Source organism: Manis pentadactyla, chromosome 8 (assembly GCF_030020395.1).
Source record: "Manis pentadactyla isolate mManPen7 chromosome 8, mManPen7.hap1, whole genome shotgun sequence".
Classification (NCBI taxonomy): Eukaryota; Metazoa; Chordata; class Mammalia; order Pholidota; family Manidae; genus Manis; species Manis pentadactyla.
This window is the reverse complement of record NC_080026.1, coordinates 130,747,462-130,770,754: the sequence shown is the minus strand read 5'-3', so window position 1 is coordinate 130,770,754 and position 23,293 is coordinate 130,747,462. Positions and strand designations below refer to the sequence as shown.

Here is a 23,293-nt window from a genome sequence, read left to right as displayed (position 1 = left end):
CACCCAAAAATACTTCCAGGCACCGCTAATTGTCCCCAGAGGGAGCAAAATTGCCCCTGGTTGAGAATTTTTGCTATACTTACAAAACATGTCTGTCATCTCTGCTTTTAAAAGAGAATGAAATTTCCTGATTTTATAGATTACAGGGAATCCTTTATAGATTACACTCATCCTTCCACTGGCCTTAACAAACTCTTTGACTAGAGATTCTGGATTTTTAAAAAATGCACAATGTCACCCATTCTTTAGTATCTTAGACATAAGCAACGGTAGTGAAATAGAAATATTTTCTACTCTTAAAAGACTGTCTGAGACAGATATTTCAAAAGGAAAAGTGTATATAGGGCCCCCAAGAGCAGAGTGTAGACAATGTTGGCAGTTTTGAGTATCACAGAGTCATAATTTCATATGTGAAGGTAATTCATTACATTAAAACATTCGCAGGCTTTAGTTTATTTAAGCCTCTGGGGCTAACCCAGCACATTTCTAAATATTATGGGTTTTGTAAAGGTGCATGACGAATAAGCAGACTGCCGGTGCACTGGAAAAGTGATAAAAATCAGCGCTGAGCTTAATCACGGCTTTCTTTGGAGTGTATATTTATGTGGTGATGTCAGCACGGTATCCTGCAACTGGCCAAAGGTCATGTTCTGTGTTCTTCTGCACAGGATTTAGAAGCTCTCTGACAGTCTTGCCGGAGAAAAACGGCCAGCTGAGTCAGAGCATGGCTGCCCCTTCCCTGTTAGGCTGTCCTCCCACGAAAGAACCCAACCAAGAAATCCATCTTTAAACGAATTCAAAACCGCAGCGGCTGCGTCTTTTGCCACATGAGTTATTTGAGTTATTGAGGCTGGCTCCAGTGTCAAGCCGTGTGTGTTGCCTTAATGTATTGATTTAACCCAGGACTGCCACAGAGAAGGCAGACCCACCTCAGCACGCGAAGGTCCGCGACAAAGAGAACATTCAGACCAGATCCAGGCTAGCAAACACATCGGGAACTCTGGGAAGGGAAAGATGTTGCAAGCCCAGCACAATGCTCGGCTTTATTCCCCACGAGGAGGCGGGCTGTGGCCAGCCAAACTGTAAACTGCTGTTCTCCCAGCAGACTCCGCTGACGGCAGACCTGGAGGGGAAGGGGCTCCAGCCGGGCTGCGCAGATCCCTGATGGTGGCGAATCGGGGCCATCAGCAGCCCATGTTTCCTTTAAGAGGCCCAGTATTGGCTGGACGCAGCTTGGTGGTCGCTTCACAGACTCTAGAAGCCGATCATCCACACTCTAGTCCGTGAGTTCACTCAGCGGTGTGGCCCAGCCCACTGGATCCTGGGCCCCTGCTCACCTCACCCACACCTGGAGGGGAGGGGACTGAGGCCCGTGGCCATTGCCTTCACATACTAGGTCCTCTAATTACATTGACTCTACAGATGACGCACTCACCTGTCGTCACAGACAGGCTAATCCGAGCTAATAGTATCCGGTTTGTTTTTCCTCATTGGCAGACTTGGTATTTGGGAGGCAGGCAAAGTCTCTGAGTGACGTGAGAGGCTCTGCTGCCATGCGAGGTAGCTCGTGTCTCCATCAAATCCATCTAAGATCTCATCCGCAAAAGTCCGTGTTGGCTGGGCCTCTATTGCCAATGACAGAAACGCGAAGCAAACTAACCTCCACAAAAAATAACTGTCACACGTTTGTGTGCCAAGCACTGTTCTAAGTCCTTTCCTATATTAACGTATTTAACTTGCACAGCTCTGTGAGGTAAGACTATCATCCTCATTTTAGAGATAAACGGAGGCACAAAGAGATGAAGCAACTTGCTTCCACATCACACGGTTCTTCAGTGTGGAGGTGGCATTTGAACCCAGGCGACTGGCTCAATTGTCCATGATCTTGAATATACAGAAAATGGGAAATGAATCGGTTCAGGGGACGGGTGTGCATACTGGAGTGGTCCGCAGGCGCAGAGTAAGAGCTGCCGGGACTTCACAGGCCTGATCTGCTCTTACGTTTGCTTCTCTTTAAATGCTGGTCTCGTTGCTTCATGCTGCAAGCCGGCCCTTTCTAACAGTGGGGAGCATGGCTGTTTGAAGCCTCAGCTGAGCAGCCCCGGGGGGAAGTGAGCTTTTTCCTCCCAGGATGTGTGTATCAAAACTTTGCTGGGCTCAGTGAGGACCGCCTGGGTTTGCCCACCATCTGGCCGAGCCCTGGTCACCTGCCTCACATGGAGATTGTAGCACTCTTGGCCCCACTTCCTCGGCCTTCCCTGTGTCCATGCCCTTTTCCATGGGGCTCTGTACTTCTCCCCACAATGAGTCTGCTTCTCCATCCCTCAGTTCTGAGTTTGGCCATGTGATGCTTTGGCCAAAGGGATATTAATAGATATGACACAGTGCTGAGTTTGAGAGAGCACCTGTGCACTTCTGTTTCCACTGCTGGGGCCCTACCGTGCCAGGAGGACTTGCTGGGCCGGTGAAGGCCGAGGGGCCTGTGGAGCAGAGCCAAGCATCCCCAGCGGCCTCTGCAACAGCCAGGCGGCCCCCAGGCTTTTCAGAGAACCCAGCCAAGACCAGAAGCACTGCTCGGCTGAGCCCAGACTAAATCATCAGCCCACAGACCCAGGAGCTAAAGCAGTGCTCTTAGGCCTCTGTGTTCCTGCTGTGCCTTGTTGTGCGGCAGTATTCACAGCAGAAGGGAGGGAGCAGGTCCACTGACAGGCCCCAGCACCTCAGGAGGGTCAGTGAGTTGGGGTGCAGAGGAAAGCGGGTGCTCTTATTAAAGAGTCTGAGGAAAGCGTTCTGGGCTGACCAAATAGTAGTTCTGTAGTCCCCAACATTTACTTTTTCTTTTGTTTGAGTGATTTTGTTGAGAACACTAGCTGTTACCCTTATCTGAAGTGCCTTTTGTAAGAAGCCAGGTGAATTTCTCTTAGATTTGAAATCCAAAAATCTTTCATACCCTTAAGTATTATTTTTCCTTATGAATAATGTACACTTGTTAACCCATCACTTTCCTTTTTGCCTTAATTTCCAGGAAGCTCAGGACCAAAAGTGTAAACAAAGATTAGTGAATTTTTGGATCTAAAGATACGCATTTTGTTATACTAAACTTGCCTTCTTTTTCATCTTACCATGTTGCCTCTATTTTCCTTCCTCTTCATTTAAACCCCACCCCACCCCCATTGTTTTGTGTGTTTTTTAACTTAACAGTCTCAGATTCATTTGGGGTTGAGCAGTAATACAAAAATGTAATTAGTAACATCTTTTTAATGTCAGGTTAACAGCTGTTCAGAATTAACACAATATTTACAGTTGCAGTACCTTTGACACCATGCAAACTGTGGTTTAACATCGAACTCCATTGTTGAAAAATAAATAAAGCGTCCTATTACGAAAAATGGATATTAAACTTACAATGAGATTAGAACAGATCAATAAGTTTGATAACCCACCTTGACAGTAGACGTGCCCATCGGCACAGTTTCTGTGGAGAGCAATTCAACAATGCCTATCTTAAAGCTCATATGTCCTTTGGCCTATCACTTCCAAGACTTTATTTCATTTCATTTTATTTATTAAAATTAATAAATTTTAAATTGATAAAGGTGAAATGTATTTAATTTCACACTTAGGAGTTTCTCTTACAGCTACATGATAGATGTGCAAAAGGATGTATGTATGAAGGTGCTCACTGTGACTTCGTTAGTAACAAAACAAACATTTGGAAACAGCCTTAATGGAGGGCTGCTTAAAATATGGTGCAATATATATAACAGAACAATCAGCAGCCACTTAAAAATGAGAATATTATCTATGTGATAGCATGAAAGGTCTTTAGGATTTACCATTAAATGAAAAAGCAAAGTATAGAACAGTGTGTATAATATACCACCTTCCATGAGGAGGGGGTGGATAGAGGCATACCTGTGAGCCCACATGTATATGCTTGTGTATGCACACATGATCTCTGGACATATACTCAAGAAAATGGGACAGTGCTTACATTCTAGGGATGAGAGCTAGGTGGCTGAAACCAGGGGTCAGAAACTTACTTTTCATTTTATACCCATTTGTGATTTTCACATTTTGTACCATATTTTATGTAACCTAGTTAAAAAATAATGAGGAAAAAATTGAGTTCTTACTGGCTTGTTGCATAAGAAATGACCACAATTGCTTCTGAATGAGAGGGAAGAAAATGAATCTAAGCCCTCTAGCAATTCTCCATATTAAGGCAATTATGCCATTTATTAAATTACAGTTCAATGATTTGATAGAATTAATTAATACTCATGCCCCCAAAGCATGGCTGTGACCCATGGAGTACAGATTTATATATAGCACCCATCATTACACTAGGCACCATATCAATCCAATTCAACCACATCTACTGAGAACCTCTCATCAAAAGCCAGGTCTCTATCAGAAGCTGGAACCAAAAATACTCATAAAATTCTGTCTTTGTCCTTAAGACAGTCACACAGTCAACTAATACACTGTGATGAGTTCTAGGATGCTTGAAGGCAGGAGCCATTGAAGTTATCTTCACTTCTCTGACATCTAGCACAATTACAGAAAGTCTATAGAATGAATGAATGAATGAATGAACGAATGAAGTGCTAAACTGGGTGTGAACAAGGAAGACAACTCTAGAGAAGGAGGACACTAAGAAATGATAAATTGGGTCCTGAGGAATTACCCACAAACACAGCCGCATTACCTGGCACTAAGGCTATTACAAAAGGTGTTCATGCAAAGGGTTAGTCATTATTGACATAAGCTGTATTTAGTGGGTTGGCAGGTAGACAACTTCATGGAAAAGCAGGAGCTGTGGGGTCCAGAAAGACCTGTGTTAGAAACCCAAATCCATCATTTATCACCTAAATGACCATGAGCAACTCAACCTTTCTGAGCCTTGGTCTTCTCATTTATAAATTGGAAATAATCTTACCTAACTTACAGGTTAATTGTGTGTGTTAGGGATCATTGACTCATTGATAATTGAGAAACAGGGAGCCATTAGTGGGTGCCTGGCATTGTGCTAAGCACTGAATCATGCATGAACAGAGCTGAGCCCAGTGGTCTACCCAGTAGGTAGTAATGCATGGAACGTCTTGGGACTATTAATAGCGTCTGGTAGCAGGTCAGTCCTTCTATCCCCGACCAGGAGCAATTAGAAAACAGTAACTGAACATTCCTGTTAGTGTGAAGTGAGTGGAAAGGGGCTTCATAAAGAAAACAAAGGTGACTAGAAGGGTAAATCCATTTCCAGCTCTATCAGTTCAGAGCTATTCAGAGAGGATTCTGACTCTCATTAATAGAATGAGCAGGGCCTGTTGGCACGAATCCCATGTTCCTGGTGTAAGATGTGTGAATTTTTTTTCAAAGGTCATAGCGATCACCAAAGGAAAAAACAGTAAAAGTAGAACCAGGAGTGGATGATTGTCCTCAGTGGCCCCCACCCAGTGCTCTGACCTGAAGCTCCCCCTTCACCTGGCTGAGGAGAGAAGAGCTTTCACTCACGTCTGAGCCAGGGAGGCTGTGAGTACCAACAGGCCAAGCTATTTGCTGACCTTTCATGGGGAGCAGGTGGGGCATGGAGAGTGGCTAGAATAAGAAGGGAAGGGGGGCCTTGTTGGAGGAGAAGAGTTAAATGGCAGAAGTTCTGGAGGGGACAGGAAGAGGACAGGTGCCTAAGGGACACTCCCTACCAACCAAGGGAAGGCCTCCAAGAGGACATCCAGAAGTGCTGGCTGGTGAGGCCTCTGCCTGTGGATGGAGCCGTGACAGATAGACTGGAAGGTCAATGTCTGATTTATACTAACCCCCCACACTTAACCAATATTGAAGCTTTGGATGAATTATTGTAGGCACTGAACACATTTGAACTTTGGTGTGCGCGCAGGCATGTGTGTGCATGTGCTTTGGGAAGTGCAAAGCAGATGGGGATGGTGGAGGCCTAGGAGAAGAGGTTCCATGCCCCCACGGGTATCGCCAGATGGGCTGCCTGGCCGCAAGGAGAGGCACATGCAGATGTGGCTCAGTGCTGAGATGCGCCCATGGACCAAAAATGACGGACTTATCAGAGGGGCAAGGACGACAGAAGCCAGCATCATGACCTGGCCTATGCCTCACTCCCCAGTCTTATCTCTGCCCTCTGCTCCCTTACAAGGAGTGCTATAGCCCCACCATGCATTTCCCTTCTCACTCCTGCACCTTTGGGAAGGCTGCTCCTTCTGTCTTAAACACTTTTGCTAAATCCTTTGTGCTCTTCAAAGTTCAGATTGAGGTTCCCTCCTCCAGGAAGCCCTCTTGGGTCATCATTTCCTTCACCTCCCCATGCCCTCCTCCCCCAGGTCCTAAGTATTATAAGCCTTGCCAAGGCGCCTTCAGCTCTTTACTTCTCTGCCTCCTCTGCTGGACTGTGGGCTCAAATACTGGTAATGGGTTTTGTATCTTCAAATCCCCAGAACTTATGGCAGTATTTGGTACATAGTAGGGACTCAAAAAGTGATTGGTTCAATGAATGAACTAGTCACTGAATGAAATTGGAAAACTCCCAGTGAGAAAATTGTGCTTTTATCAGGTTAATTTTCAAGGAGTGAAGGTGTTCTACTGAGGCGTAGACCAGGGGCCACGTTTTACCTCTTGCAGGGTGAAATGAGGAACAGAGGGATCCCCCAGCACGGCTGAGGGCAGGGGGTGGGAGAATGTGCCCGGTGCGTAAAGGACAGAGCCAAAGGAGTCCACAGAGTAACTGGTGGTTTTATGAGTTTTTCCCTGGAGGTAACATTTTCAAACGCCAATCCCAAGTCCTGGGTACAGCCTCTTTGGAATTAATTCTTGAAAAGCATTTTTCCAGAGAGAGAGAAGTCAACAAACCTAGAAACACAGGACTTCACTGACAGGAAGCACTTTCTTTGTTTCCTCTACAGTTGAAGAATGGAAAACCCAATCCCATTCTTCTAGAAGATTTACAAACAGATGTGGCTCCCACCGTCCATCCACAGCCCTTGTCCCAGAGCCTCCGTGTGTCTTATAAGGAACAGCTTGTCTAACGGGAACCCACCGCCATCCTTTCCAAGGGCAGAAATGCAACCAGTTTCCTGCATAAGGTCATTACCTCACAATGGGTTTTCAAGCTATTTGTTTTTTAAACAACTGGTCCCAACCTTGTTCTTGAAACCAAACGTAACATTGCAAAGCAGTTATTAACATTTCACGTCACATTAAGTGCAAGCAGTGGGGTTACACCACAGACCTGTCTTATTCTGGTGACAAGCAGTGCTGAGCAAGAGAGGGCCTGGAAAAAGGTGGGGCAGAAATGCTCTGATGGAGGGAGAGGAAGATTATCTTCTTAGGTAGTGTTGCGCAGATCTCAGGGCTATGACACCCAGGACCGTGGAAGGTTCTGGAAGGCTGCTGTGGCCCAGTTATACATTGAGGAGACTGTATTCCCTCAGACAGCCAGTCACCTGAAGGATTAGACTTGTAAAGCCATGGGGGCTGCTGGATTGAGAAAGCGGAGATAAGAGTGGCATCAGGCTAAATCTTGCTGAAATCAATTTGAAAGCAATACAGTTTTGTCAGCTATTGATAATGAGGGAAAAAACACAGTATTTAGCATTGGCAGGCTTAATTTCATCAACAGAGTTGTATGACATTGGGCAAGTTACTTAACAAGACAGAGCCTTTGTTTCCTCCTGTTTATTATGGTAATTATAGAACCTACCACAGATTTATCCTATGGATTTGAGGTAATGGGCAGAATGCCCTCCGCACAGTTACTAGCACAGCAAAGATATGGTGTCAACAGGGACATTAGTCATAGTAAAGTAGTATTTTGCTGTGAAAAACTGTCTCCAGGTAACCAAGCAACCCACTGAAAGTCAGGAAATAAAGAAAGCAGCAGCAGGCAAGAGAAAAATGATGACAGGGCCAGGGTAATGAAATCTCATTTTATTAACGAAATGACAAGGTGCATATGGCCTGGCCCAGTACCTTCCTCTTTATGGGTTCCTGCAGGATCATATATTCTTTCATGTGTTGACTAAGGTAGGGCTAAAGGTCTCTGCATATTAATGGCCCAAGAAAACTGGATCATTTCATTGTCAGATGGAAGGGCAGCCTGCTCAGCAGGGAGGTTTATTTGATCCGTACTCCCTGAGGCCCCAGCTTCCCAAGGGAATTCCATTCCGTTCCTTTCCTGCCAGTGCGTGGAGCTTAGTCCACACAATCAGTCCATCTTTTGGCACCTGAGAGATGCCAAAGAAGCAGGTGTATCTGCTTAATATCCAACCTGTTTTTATTGCCAATCCCAGTGACACAAGTGGGTTCGACCTGCCATGATTTTAGAAGAGTCAGAGTTTGTCATTGTTCCAAGAATACAGTTTCATAACAGCCATAAAATGAGGACTGTTTAGCTCAAAGATGTTGAATTGGGGTGAGGAACTCCAGCTGTGCGACTAAGAATGAGAAACTTTAGAGCAGATTGGCAGGAGTCTTTGGTCTTGGAGAGGTCGCAAAGGTCATTTAAGATGCTGTGTTTGAGTTCTAATGGAATGAAGATCCTCCAGTCCCTGGTCCCTGCCTCAGGAGTGCCTTCTCTATGCCTCCCAATGACACTCTGCAATTAAATAGCCTTGGATGGCTTAGAAAGGGCATTCAATGAAATCCTTTTTATGTGGAATGCTGAAAGCACACTATTAACAATAAGCCTGTGGCCCAGTGTCCTGAGAGCCAGTGGCTCACCACCTGGTTCAGTCTTGGTTCAGGACAAACCAGCACAGCCATCTCTACCTTGGGCATAAAAACAGAGACCCCAACAACTATGTGCCAAGATGAACAGGGATGTTACAGAGAGCCACCCAAAACAGCTGGTGGAGTTGTACCGCCACCTCCTCCCAGAGACAAAAAGCATCTTTTGTTTATTGTCAGCCAATATTTCCCATTAGAGAATCACCCCAACACTTGCTGTCAGCTCCTGTGGGGACATGGACCCCATATCTGATTTAGGAGGTTGAATGATCCAGACTTAAACCAATCAGCATGTTGTATTTCCCCTGGCCACTCTGATTGGTTGAGAGATGCCATGTGACTTGAACAGAGCCAATGAAACTGTCTCATATTGTTGGACCTTGAGGGGATCTATATATTTTTTCTATTTAAAAAAGCACGTATGTGGAGCAAGGAGATTTTTCAGGGAAGTGAAACTATTATGATGATACTGCAATGGTGGGTACATGTCACACATTTGCCAAAATGCACAAAATGTGCCACACAGTGAACACTAATGCAAACTATGAACTTTGGTCAATAGTAATATCAATATTATGTCATCAGTTGTGACAAATATACCACACCACTGCAAGAAACTGGACAGGAGGGGCATATGGAAATACTCTGGGCTTTCTGCACAATTTTTCTATAAATCTAAAACTTCTCCAAAAGAGATTCTGTTCATTTAAAGTAAGTAATGAATTAATTAACAGTATAAATGAACAAGCACACAAAAAGCAATGTAAACATAAATTCTTCCTGAGTTCCGATTATTTTCTTACAATGAATCCTTAGAGTGGAATTACTGAAGCAAAGATGAAGATAGTTTAGACATACTGCCATGATTTCTTTTCAGGGAAACAATGTACCACTTTACACACTCACCACCACCGTATGAGGGGGCCTAGTTCATCAGAGTCTTGTCAACACCAAAAGTTACTGAGTTTTCAAATCTTTGCAAGTTTAATAGGAAAAAACATAATGCCTAATTGTAATCTGCCTGTCTTTGATCATTAGCTATGAAAATTAAGACACTATGATATAGGTTAATGGTATAGAATAAATACTTCAAAAACAGAAGTAAGTTACTGGAAAAGATGGCATCACAAATGAGTGGGAGAAAAAAGAGTGATTCATCAGGACAAGGTGAGACAAAACGAGACCCAGACGTCATACCAGTGGTCTTCCAGACCCCCTGTGCATCCAGACCCCCGGAAGGCTTCTTAAAACAGAGGGTGCTGGAGCCCCAGTTTCTGATTCAGTAAGTCTAGGATGGGGCTCAAGATTGTGCATTTTAAGGTCTCAGGCAAAGCTGATGCTGCTGGTCCAGGAACCACACTTTGAGAAACATCCCCATGTATGTTAAACTCCAGGAAAATGAAAGGGGTGAATGAAAAAAAAATCAAATTCTAAATCTCCTTTAGTCCTTGACAGATCAAGAGCATAAAACCTGTGGCTAGAGATGATCTCAACAGTATGATTAATAATATGTTATATTATTATGTAACATATATATATATTAATATTTAACAATCTTCAATATTAAATTATTATATAGCATACAATTTAATATTAATATGTTTACATTAATATTAAATTGTATTATATACATAATAATATATTGTGTGTATATATATATAAATGTATAGTGTATGTGCATATCACCTGTATGTTACATTATAATATTAGAGAATGTATGTTCTTTTCAAGTATTTATGAAAAAATTACAGATCTTAATATCATCCTAGGCATCAAGTCCACATTATTGCCATAAAGAAAACCTCAACATATTTTTAACAGTAGGGGAGCATAGATCACATTTTCTGACCAAAAAGCAATAAAACTAGAAATACATAAGTAGAAACAAACGAACAGTAACTTCCCAACCACTTGGGAAATATACCCGTCTCTCTCAATACCTATTTGCCAAAACAGCAATAACTAGACTGCTGCACACCATAATTTATTTATTGAAGCTAAAGTTGTTCTGAGGAAAATTTTTATAGCTGTAACTTCTCTTATTACTAGCAAAAAAAACACAAAACAATGAAATCAAATAAATTAATCACAAAACTCAGAAATTTAGGAAAAGAGTATTAAACCTAAAGCAGAAAGAAAGAAGCATACAGAAGCATGAAATCAAATTTAAACTAGAAAACCAAAACACAGCAGAATGGATTGATCGATTGAAGAGATATGGGAACCTAGAAGAGGCAGGTCATAGTCGACCTTAGTCCAAGAAGAAAAAGGAGTAGGGAAATACAGGCGCCCAAAATGAGACAAAAGAAAGGGTAGAGAACCACAGAAGCAGTGGCACATTTTTAAAGTATTAAGGAATACTCTGTAAACCTGTGGAAATAAATTTAAAAACTTGGATGATATGAACAATTATTCTAGAAATAATTAATTTCCTATATCAAGAAGGAACAGGAAACCTAAAATGAGCTCTGAAATGATTAGGAAGGGGCTTCTCCTGGAGGGGCCAGGCCCATACAGCCCACAGGGCTCAGACCACCAAAGAACAGGTAACACAGAAGTTGTTCCAGAACTCAGGGGGAGGAGTGCTTCTCAGTGCTCTGAGTGTTTTTATAAGGCCAGAAAAGACACTGCAACAAAACCTACCAAAGATACACCAAAAAAAAAGCTATAGACCTCACTTCACCTATGAGCAAGTATTATTCATCAGGATCAGTGGGTTATTATCATGACCAATACATAACATCTGTTCATGCCAGCACACTAAGCCAAAACAAAAGGTATAGGAAAGCAGCAGGCGAATTGGCCTTCTTTGAGGATAAAAGGATTAGATACCAGGGAAAATTCAAGAGAATAAACTGAGAAAACTACTAGAAACAATAGTAATATGACTCCATTTCCAGAACAAATATTCAAAAAAGTAATAATCTTCATATAGTTTCAATAACTAGTCAGAAAGCATAATGTATAAAAAATTCTATTCATAACAGCAATTTACATATAATAACTAATAAGACATATGCTCTATAGAGAAAACAACAGAACAGACAACAGAAAAGACTTGATAAAATGGGGAGACATACCTTTTAGGAACACTTTCTTAACTTTGTGAAGTAGGGAAAAAATACTTGTTATTGTTTGAAGTGTAAGACTTATCTATGGAATTCCACTTGGGAAAGAAAACTGTTTTTATTTTAACCCAAACGTTTTGATGGGCTGGTTTAATTTTGGAGAGATAATTCCTATGCCCTACTATAGTGGACTGGAAGTAAGATAGTGAGCTTGGGTTGGAGGTGAGTAAATGAGGAAAAAGAAAGGAAGAGATCAAAGCAAGAGGCCCAGCAGGGGCTTAAAGGGAAAATGAGGACTTTATTCCTGTAAGAGGACAGTAGAGGAACTTTCAAGACTAAACATGTCCAATATTCAGTTTAAAGTCATTTGTTGTACTCCATTATAATGTGACCCATTTGTACAGTCTCCAAGCCTTCAGTGATGAGGATGACAATGGTAACAGCTGGTATTTATTGAGCACCTAATTTCTAGACAATGCACTGAGCACTTTAACTGTTTGTATCATTTAATCATCACAAAAATCCTATTTCCCATTACAGATGAGAAATTCAGGCAGCAAAATGTTCAGTAACTTGACCAAGTTCACAGCTTACAAGCAGGGTCTGGCTGTTGACCCAGACATTCTGACTCCAAGGCTCAGGCTGTGACACTACCCTGAAGTTGCCTATCTACTGTGCTCATGGCCTTGAGTTAGTGCCAGCGAAAAGAGCAGATGGTCTCCAGTATGGTGTTGTGGACTGGAGAAAGGACAGATGTATGAGGGTCAGAGCCAGAACAGAGATCAAGAATTCTGTGGAAGCAGGAAAATGGAACCAGCTTGGGGAAAAATAAACACCAAACCCCTCCACTGCCATGAAACTCCAGAGAGACTGAAAAGCATGTTGGGACTTCTATCAGGTGTGAGATGTGATGTTAAAGACAAGTTTATTACATCTTAAAGTCAATGATTACTTCAGCTGGCTGAATAACTTAGGTTCATCCAAGAGGCTAAAATATGGCTTATAATTATTAAAATGCCAATGCTCCCTAATGAATCTACAAAAATAAATTCAAGCACTCTCAAATTCTAGTGGGATTTTCTAACTTATTTAAATTATTCAAAAATGTATTTAATAAATCAAATTTATACAGATTGACAAGAAAGGGCTAAAAAGGAGAAATTATCAGATTTTTTTTGTTATTGAGTTATATGAGTTCTTTATATATTTTGGATATATATCAGATATATAATTGGCAAATATTTTCTCCCATTCAGTAGGTTGCCTTTCATTGGATTGTTTCCCTTGCTGTGCTTGAAGCTTTTTAGCCTGATGTCATCCTACTTGTTTATTTTTGCTTGTGTTGCATTTGCTTTTGGAGTCAGATCCAAAAAAAAAAAAAGTAATTGCCATGATCAATGTCAGGGAGCTTACTGTCTAGATTTTCTTCTAGGATTTTTGTCGTTTCAGGTCTTACTTTCAAATTTTGAATCCATTTTGAGTTAATTTTGTGTATGGTGTAAGATTATAATCTATCTTCACTCTTTTGCATGTAACTGTCCAGTTTTCTCACATCAATTTATAGAAGAAACTATTTTTTCCCCATTGTATATTCTTTTGTCATAAATTAATTGATCATATATATGTGGGTTTATTTCTGTGCTCTCTATCCTGTCCATTGATCTCTATGTCTGTTTTTATGCCAATAACACACTGTTTTGATTACTATAGCCTTCCAATGTAGTTTGAAGTCAGGTTGTGTGGTGTTCTAGCTTTGTTCTTCTTTCTCAGGAATGCTTTGGCTCTTTGGGGTCTTTTGTGGTTCCATACACATTTCAGGACTTGCATGTGAAAAATACCATTAACATTTTGATAGGGAGTGCATTGAATCTATAGATTTCTTTAAGTAGTATGGACATTTTAAGAATATTAGTTCTTCCAATCCAAGAGCACAGAATTTTTTCTATTTATCTGTATCTTCTTTAGTTTCTTTCATCAGTGTCTTACAGTTTTCAATGTACAAATCTTTCACCTTCTTGCTTAAATTTACTCCTAGGTATTTTATTCTTTTTGATGTAAATGGGTTGTTTTCTTAATTTCTCTTTCTGATAGTTTGTTATTAGTGTATAGAAATGCAATAGACTTTTAAGTATTGATTTTGTATGTATCTGCAACTTTACTGAATTTGTTCACTAGTTCTAACAGGTTTTTGGTGGAGTCTTTATAGTTTCTAAACATAATATCATGTCATCTGCAAATAGAGACAGTTTTACTTCTTCCTTTCAAATTTGAATGCCTTGTATTTCTTTTTCTTGCCTAATTGCTCTGGCTAGGACTTCCAAATACTATGCTGAATAAAAGTAACAAGAGTGGACATCTTTGTCTTGTTCCTGATCTTAGAGAAAAAGCTTTCAGGTTTTCATCACTGAGTATGTTAGTTTTGGGCTTGTCATATATGGCCTTCATTATGTTCAGATACAGTCTCTCTATAAAGGGATTTTGTTGTGGGGGGGAGTTTAACACATAAACCCACAAGCACAAACAGACTGGGAAAAAGAAAAACTGTAACAAAATTTAGGGTACTAAGAAATAGATGAACCAGTGGTCAAGAAAGTGGTCAAGAAAGCTGGCTCCAATGAGGAGATGGGGGAAGCCAGGAAACAACCTGCTCTATACAGCAAGACTCCCAAAGGGCATTGAGCTTGGCAGCATCAGATGCCTCTCGAGTCTGAATTAAGGTAGTGCAAATAAAATGTGTGTTTAAGAAGTCAGTTCTGTAAAAATGCCATATGAAGACACAGACACAGGCACACCACCACATGAAAATGGGCAGAGATGGCATGACACAGCTACAAGCCAAGGAGCACCAAGTGTCCATAGCCACCTCCAAAATGGGAGAGAAAAGATTAATAAATTAAAGCCCAGTCCAAACAGTTCATTCATCTAAGTTTCAAAAAGAGATAATCAAAAAGGTTTCCAAGAAAATTTCTGTAATCAAAGAATATAAGTCTACATTGTAATTACTCCTGTCCTTGTGACTGTTGATTTTGGTCTATGCCAGGTAAGAGTCCATGTGTGCACGCATGAATCTGTGCAAAGCCAGATGGCGTGGGCTGTATCCACATCCCCATTTTCAAATTCAAGCCATACATTCAACGTCTAATAAGGAAGTCAAATCACACATTTGTTCTTTAGACTGAATACAGGTCATAGAAATACTTTGTTTGGCCTATATGGTCTTCTTAAAAAGATTTTAATTGGTTGCTGGAAAATCAGCCTCAAGTTCCTTCAAAGCAACAGTAGCAAGTGTCCCTTTGGACAGGGCACGTGCTTGCCCAAACCACTGTGCACCAGCCTAAGTGGAAGCAAAGCAATTCAAACTCATTATCTTTTGAACACAGTAGAAAACTACCCCACACTCATCTACTCAAGATATTATGAAGCACCTCCTGGATGTCAAGCACAAGGCCAGTCAAAAGGGATGCAAAGATGAAAGTGCCATAGGATGGATATTTGAGCAGGAGGGACCTTAGAGATCATCTTCATTAGTTTCCAGATTGAGAAATAAAAGCTCAGGGATGTCAAAAATCTTGCCCAAGGTTAAACACCAGTTGGTGGCAAAGCCAGAACCAAAATCCAGGGCTCTCATGCTCTTAATGCTCTTACGTGTGGATGATTTCATTGCATTTGTTCTAATCTTGTCTTTAAAAAGCTCAATGGAATGAAAGGTAATCTGATATTAAAAAGAAAACAATTCAGTTAGTAAAAAGGCAGGGGGCAAATTTTAAATAAAAAATACCTTGTATACCTTCAGTTCTCTATAAAATGTCTTGTGGAGATTATTATTCTGTTGGAAAGAATAATCTATGTACATAAAGACTTGAGTATTTTTTCTGAAGTCTTACAAATCTTTACTCTTCTTGAGTATAGGTGAAACTTTACAAACATTAAGGAATTTAATATCAGGGAGGAATTTGGACTCACCATATAGAAATGGAATCCTCCTCCAGGGTCTGAGGGTCCCTGACTTGGAGGCACTGTTACATGGAACCCGGAAGAGAATTCCTGGCCAATACCTTCCTCTGTTTTCATGCTGAGTGTTGTGGGTGGGAGGAAGGCTTGAGGGTGGCCCGTTAGTCACAGATGAAAGCCATTCTGCTCTCAGCCGGATCGAGCACCATGTTGGAAGGACCTAGAGAAGAAAGCCTGTGTGAGGACGGGAGCTCTTATGTTCAACTGCACAGTAGAGAAGAAACACAAGAGATCTTGAGTTAGACCCTAAGAGATGAGAAGATAGTACAGATTGCCGGGATCCATCTCTCTCTCTCTGTCTGTCTATCATCTGTCTCAATCATACGTGGTTCTGTCTATCTGAAGAACTTGGATTCCTCATGGGCTTCTGCCCTTCATCCTTCCTCTTGCTGCCCCCCTCTCTCCCACCCTAGTCTGAGCTGCACACCCACCTACATGCCTCTTCCTTTAAAGCATGGACTTGTTGAAGTTCCACACTGTCTTCCCCAAAGCTTTCCAGTCTTTGATTAGAAGGTTTGGTTTTTGTTTCCTAGAAACCTAGGGCCTCTGCTAGTGGTCAAGTCCTTGGTATCTGAGCCTTCTTATGAATTACAGAGAAGGAAGGGCTTTGTGAGGGTAGAAGCCTCCTACAGACCTAGGAGGTAAGGCTCTAGGTTGTCAAACTTGAGCCCGATTTGCTAACTGGTGTCTGTTACACAGGATGAACTATCAACCTTAGTTTTCCTTGTTCATTTAGCCTCAACCTTTTCTTCTGGCCGGGTCACTCTACTCCTTTTCCACCGACACCTGGTCAGTCTTCACCTCCATCCCATGCTATTTCCCTGCTTCCGTGTTCCAGCCTCTGGGGAGCACTAACAGGTTCCTAAGCCCGTGAGGCACACTCATGCCCGTGAGCCTTTGTGCATGCTGTTCCCTCAGTCGGGAACATCTTTCCTGGTCCTGCTTGCCTGGTGCTTCCACGGTACAGGTTTCCTTCTGGACGACTTAGAACATCTGGTCAGTGTCTTGCTTTGACCACGACACCTTCCAGCGAAGGCACTTCTTGAAAGCATGGGCTGTTCCATCAATTCTTTTGTAGTTCCAGGGCTGCCACAGATAAAGTCTCATTTCAAAGTGACTAAGAAGATGGTTGTTAAGAAATAACAGTGTGGTCTAGGAGCTATTCTTAGGGGGTCTCCTTTTCTTTCTTTTTCTGAAAACTTCTGATTTTAGGGGGTCTGTAATAAATTCAGGAGATATCTCATACTCTAATCATTGTAATCATTGTCAACTCCCCACAATTTCACTAATTTCCCATCATCAGAGTGAAGAGGAGGACTTCTAAAATTATTATTGAGCATCTGCCTTTCATTGGATTCTCAGAGTAATGCTTTGTCTACTTTAGTTAATCTTAATTCCAGTAGCTTAACCACATGCAAATACACATGTACATGGAGTCTTTCATTTATCCCATGAGAAAGGGTGGCCATAGAATTCTGTTATTGATATAGGGGTCGAATTTTCTTTGCCATATGGGCTACTGGACACTTGTAAAGCAGCAGAATTAAATTTTGCTCCATTGGGCCATTTGTCTCAGGACCATCGTACATCAGTTTGAATAATCTATTTGTACTATACACAAAGTCAGACAATAACAAGGACATAATTTAAAACCCAGCAAACCTCAAACCCAAAGTTATTAAGATGACATGGGAATGTTCAGATTTTTCCTCCCCACCCTCCCTCCTCTGCCCACCCAAGATAATTCTGTAATAGCCACTCCAGTTCAGGGCTCGTACAGAGAGAGGCTTGGGCACCCCATGGAGAGAGAGGTCCCCCAGAAACCTGGTAGGGTGGACACAGTGGGCTGGTGAGAAACATGCCAGTAGAAGAAACTGTTGCTGCAGACTCTAAATTTGGAACCCCTTCACAGTTTTGAGAAGCCCAAGTAAGGTTTAGAATTCCTTTTTAATTACTTTCTTGGCCACAAGACTGTGGTTCTTTGAATGCAGTGCTGCCCACGTGGGTCCTGGGATTTAGAAGGGTTACAGAAGCAATGCTGCTCCCCGTTGGATGGGCTCACAGTCTTTATCTGCCTAAACATGCCTACTGTATGCTGTGCAGACATTTTCTTAAAGGAAGGTAATTACTGTGTGACTGAAAAAGAAAGTAGGGAATGACATGTAATCTATAAAGTAGTTTCTGAGAAGAAATATATTCCTGCTTGGCACAAATAAAAAGATCTTTTTTGTTGCCAGAAGAAAGTCTAGGTTTTCAGGGCTGTGAAAACCTCAAAGTTTTGCCTACAGGTTTTTCCTTCTACAAGAGAATTTTGAAAATCTTAACTTTGATCTGCCTTGTTTGATCCATGGAAAGCAATATCGGCAATATCTCAGGGCTCAGCAGAGAACCCCATTAACCTGCCATCACTGTGAAATGATTACTTCTACTTAAAAAGAGGCATATTTAAAATAAGGCAGAAGCCTTCAACCAAAGGCATCTCATACATCCTAAACAGTCCCATGTGGTGGACACAAAACCACTGTCAATAAACCAAATAATCCAGCTGGTCTTAAGAAGAAGTCCATGCTGACAATAGTGTAAGCCAGGGGTTTTATACTGTCTGGCAGAACCTGGTGTGGGGGGCAGGCCCTAGGCCACCTCCATTCCCTCCATCTCCACTGTACTTGTTGATTGTAAATTCTGTTTTGTATCTTGGGCGGCATGTAAAATGTTACTTGAACACAGGTTGCTATAGCTAAAAAATAGTGTTTGAAACTATGAGTAGTCCATCCACAGCTGCAAATGAGCTGTTTTCAAACAATGTGTAAGTCAGTTACTTGGAACTCAGAACACATTTCCACACCCACCAGAAATAATATTAAAGATTGTAGCTAGGATTCTAAACTGGTTCATAGATGCCTGATTTATCACCTATTGTGTCCGAGGAAAACAGGACAGATAATGGAACTGCCACTGCAAATGTGTGTTCTAGAAGCAGGAGGATCACTGTAGCTCTCATAAAGGACAGAAAAGATTGGTAATAAGAACTAATATTGTTTATTGAGCTCACTGTATATTCCAGGCTCTCTTCTGTGTAGCTGATGTGTATCATCTCATGTTAATTAGAGTGGCCCCTCCCAAGCTCTGACTGTGTGCCAGGCACTTTTCAAAGATTTTCTCATTTAGGCTTCTTGGTAACCTATTTCAGAGACAGAAAACTAAACCAGAAGTTGATTGATTTGCTTTCATTCATGTTTTGATCACATATTCCACAAGGTAGAGTGAGTCCTTTCAGACAGCCCGCCCCCTATGACTGTGCACTTTGGGCCATGATGGGCGGGTGTGGCCCCTGGGCAGCAGGGCAGCAGAGCCAGAGGAGCCACAGCTTTCTGTCCTAAGTCTCCACTTATCAGCTGTGGAAGCCCAGCAAGTGGTGAGCCTCTCTGAGCCTTATTGTTCCTACCCATTTACCAAGGATATTAGTAGGATCCACCTCATGGTGTTTCAGGGAGGATTAAATGGAAATGCATTACATGTCTTAGCCAGGGCCAAGTGCATAGCAGCTGTTGTAACTCTGACCTGTCCCCTGCCTCCCAGAGGCACTAAATTAAGACTCATGACACCGTTAAGACCTAGGGTACTTACGTGTTCTATAGAGACCTAATTATATACTCTAACATCACAGTGGGAAAGCCTGTGATGTCCAGAATAACAAAAATGGTGGATAGCCTGCAGCCTCCCTCAGGTTCAGCTCTGTGATGACGTCATTGAGCCTGGGTGTACGGAAGTCTCTCGGTCTTTTCTAGAGAGCTCTAGAAACTCTGAAAACAGTGAGCTGGGCCTTGAAGCAAATACTGCAGAAGAACGGCCACCTCACGTTTCCTGATGACAGTCGGTAACGAGACGGTGTGATAGAGGCCCAGGCATGGGGACTGGGTCACAGGCCAGCCTCTCTCGGCCTCAGGGGCACAGGCCTGTGAACAGGGCACGTCAGGTTTGCTCCCCACAGGCTCGTGGGGTAGAGCTTCCCCAGAAGGTTTTATTCATACTCGCCCTTCCTTTTCTTTTCTTTTCAAATGTTATGAGTCAAAGGGAGAAAAAACTTATTTTTAAAATGAACACTTGATTTGTGAATTCATGAAGGAAAAGATTAGAAAGGGATTGAACCTTGAGTAAGATACACTTTCTCCAAACACTGCAGACTATAGGAGGAAAAACAAGGCTGAAGATGGCACAGCTCTCCAGAAAAAGTAGCTTAATACAAATTGAACTGGTATAAAGGACTAGGACTGCAGCACACGATTCACAAATATCCAGAAAAAGTAGCTTAATACAAATTGAACTGGTATAAAGGACTAGGACTGCAGCACACAATTCACAAATAATATTCAATAATCTTAATTATAAATTCCATACACCTAAAATTTCAGTGTGACTTCCTACGTCTTGCAAAATCCACTATGTTTTTTAATTTGCAACTCAGTAGTGTCACCAAATCAGACTATGAATAAATGCTTGAATACAGTTTGGACCAGAAGTTGCTCACATCATTGACAAATGACTATCTTCTAACAAATGTGTAACTTACGTATGTTGGTATTTTCATTAGACAAGAGTGAAACAATGAAGACATATGTTGGAACTTTGCCAGTGATGTGACTGACTTCTTTGCTAAATCAGATAACAGTTTTCTAATGCTGTAAGACTTGCTCAATTTTTGGTATAATTCACAGTGAAACTGCTGTCTATAACGAACTTCTACATTTAACTGTAGTATGAACATTTTCTCAATCACTTTCTAAATCAAGACAATAAACAAACAAAACACTAACTCACACCGTTTCCTGTGGTGTAAATAGCCCTACCATGGCTACTTCAGGCTGCAAGGTGATGTCACTGAACACACAGTTGGAAGAGGCCCAGTGGCCCCACTGGGCCGTATTTCCACCATACAGATATGATAGATATAAATATCCTCAAGACACCAAGTGTTGGTGGAATGTAAAATAGCTAGGAAGTGATGTGTTTTTGGTATTTGCTACCTTTGACTGTAATATGTGATAAAATATATAAAATTCTACATATAACTTAATCTTTAATACTACTTTCTTTAGCCAGTCCACAAAATCCTTGAAAATGTAAAACCAGCTGGCAGGCCAGTACAAGGAGGGCTCAGCACACCCTGGCTAAGGAGGGGAGAGGAGGCAGGCCTGAATGAGAAGGCAGGGCAGGAGCGGTGCCCGCAGAGACAAAGCCCAAGTACAGCTGGGGAGAAACAGGTGCAGAGAAGGAGCTTTGCACAAGCGAGAGGCCAGGCAATGGTGTGCGGAGAGCCATTTTAACCAGGAAGACCGAAGTCAGCAAGCACCTTTCTGCCTGAGGGTGGCTGCAGCACGAGGGAGTGCATCCTTCCCCCAGCTAACTCCTGGCTTGCTGCTTCTCACCTCTAACGTCCCGTAAAGGCCTAGTCTCCAGGGAGGTTTGCTGTACCCACCTGACTTGTCCCTGTCCATATCAAACATCCTATTTGCAACGACACATTCCCAGTAGATTACAAGGCATACAAGGGCAAGGAGTCTGGTTTCCTGCTCCATCCTCAAGGCCTAGCACACAGCTTGGCACTTCGGAGGTGCTCAGTGGATATCTGAGACATCATATTAAATGGCTGATTCCAGGCTGGTAATGATTCCAGGCATTGCCTTCCTGGCCTTATCTTAGTCCCGGCTTCCTGTTTGGATTTGGGCTTCAGATAAAAGGTGCAGGGGAGTAGCAAGGCCTTATCAACTGGGCAAACTTAGCCAGGTCACCTTTCAGATTAAAGAAACTATGGGAGAGGAGATTTGGGCATGAGGTCATAGGGGAAACCTCTTGGGCTGGTTTCCATAATCTTGAAGACGTTTTGTTCTCTCATTTCTGCATTCATTCATTCATTCATTCCTCACTCACGTACCAGATATGCTATTAAAGCCTGGTCCTGCACAAAGATATCTGGCACCTTGTACCTCGGCATTTGTAAAGAAATCTTCTGGGATCAGCCAGACATGGCTTCAGACTTGGGGTCTTTATTGATAGCTTATGAAACCTTGGTTATTTTTCTTAACCTCCCTGAGCCTCAGTTTCCCTCCCTTGTGAAAAGGGCTAATCAGGTTTATCTTGCAGGTTTGTTGTGGGGTTCAAAAGTGATAAAACATCTCCAACAGCCAGCTCCTAGCTGGAGCTCTGCACATGTTATTTCCAAACACATCCTGCCCCCTGCCCTCTCCACTACATCTCCAAGTGGTTTGGTCCACCTCCTTTCTCCACGCATTTTCTGCTCTCCAGTGTTAGAGCATTTGGAAAGCTTGCATTGGTGTGATTCAGAGCTTCTCAAAATGCAATGCCCAGACCACCAGCATCAGTCACCAGGGGAGCTCTTTAGGATGCAAATTCCTGGGCTCTGATGCAGTGTTAGAGAATCAGGTCCTCAGGAGGCTCAGCAGTGGCACTGCAAACATGTTCCTGAGGCACGAACACCTGCAGCTGGGCTCTAGGGTCTCTGAGAAGCCCTTGGCAGCAGTGATTGGTGCCAAAGATCTAGATTTGGCTTGCAGAGAAACCAGAATCAAAAAGCCTGTGTGCTTAGCAAGGAGGCTGGAGGGGATGGAGCAGCAATGTGGAGTGATTTTTGGCATGAATGAGCAGGGTGAGTCAAGGTGAAGAGGATGCCAGACAGCAGCGTCCTGGCCTGGCAGAAGCCAGGGGACACCACCCAAGACTGCAGGTGGATATCTGCCCCACCCTGCAGGTGGCAGCTCGACCCAGGTAACAATTCTTCCAAGAGTGACATGGGAGGGTCAGGTCGGGACCTGTGGCAAGCCCTGCAGGTGGTGACCTGACAGTGAAATTCTCCAGGTCATCCTGGTTTCAAAGACTGGGTCCCCTTACTGGATCATGTACCCTGATGACATTAATAGCTGCTACCACTGATGGTGAACTTCCCATGAGGTGGCACCCCTGCAAATGCTTGGAAAAAGGAGGCCCCAGGGTCAAACTTGAGTTCAAACCCTGGCTCTCCCTGGTAACGAGGGTGGAGTTGGAAAGTCCTGCATCTCTGTTTGCCCATCTGTGAAATGGTGGTGACAAGTTCACCCTTCAGGATCATGGTGAGGATTCAGTGGAAGAGACGGTTAAAAGCCTGCCATGAGGACAGCTGCAGAGCAAGTACTCAATGAACATTCCTTGCTGCCTACCCATCATTCCAGAACATGAACCTGGCCAGCAGCCTGCCCCACTCAAGCCCAAGTCCATGGTCTTGGTCAGACCAGGCAGCTCTGGTAGCCACAAGTCCTGAAGCCACTCACAGAGATGATTTTTTTTGTCTGCATGTTACTCTGGCTGATGGGTCTCTGCCAAACACAGAAGGGTTGCATCTTCAGTGGGATGGGAGGGGGGACAGGAAGGGTGGGATGTTGGGAGGCCTGTGATCTAGAGCTGATGGTCAGCAG

At 42.7% G+C, this 23,293-nt stretch overlaps 1 long non-coding RNA gene across 1 annotated transcript in view; it reads right to left on the bottom strand.

Moving 5' to 3' along the window:
• Positions 1 to 23,293, bottom strand: part of LOC130684665 (uncharacterized) — an 86,529-nt gene that overhangs the window by 16,234 nt on the left and 47,002 nt on the right. Inside the window, exon 3 of the long non-coding RNA XR_008999038.1 lies at positions 15,780 to 15,987. This is a non-coding gene — a long non-coding RNA (uncharacterized LOC130684665). The remainder of the gene's footprint in view (positions 1 to 15,779; positions 15,988 to 23,293) is intronic.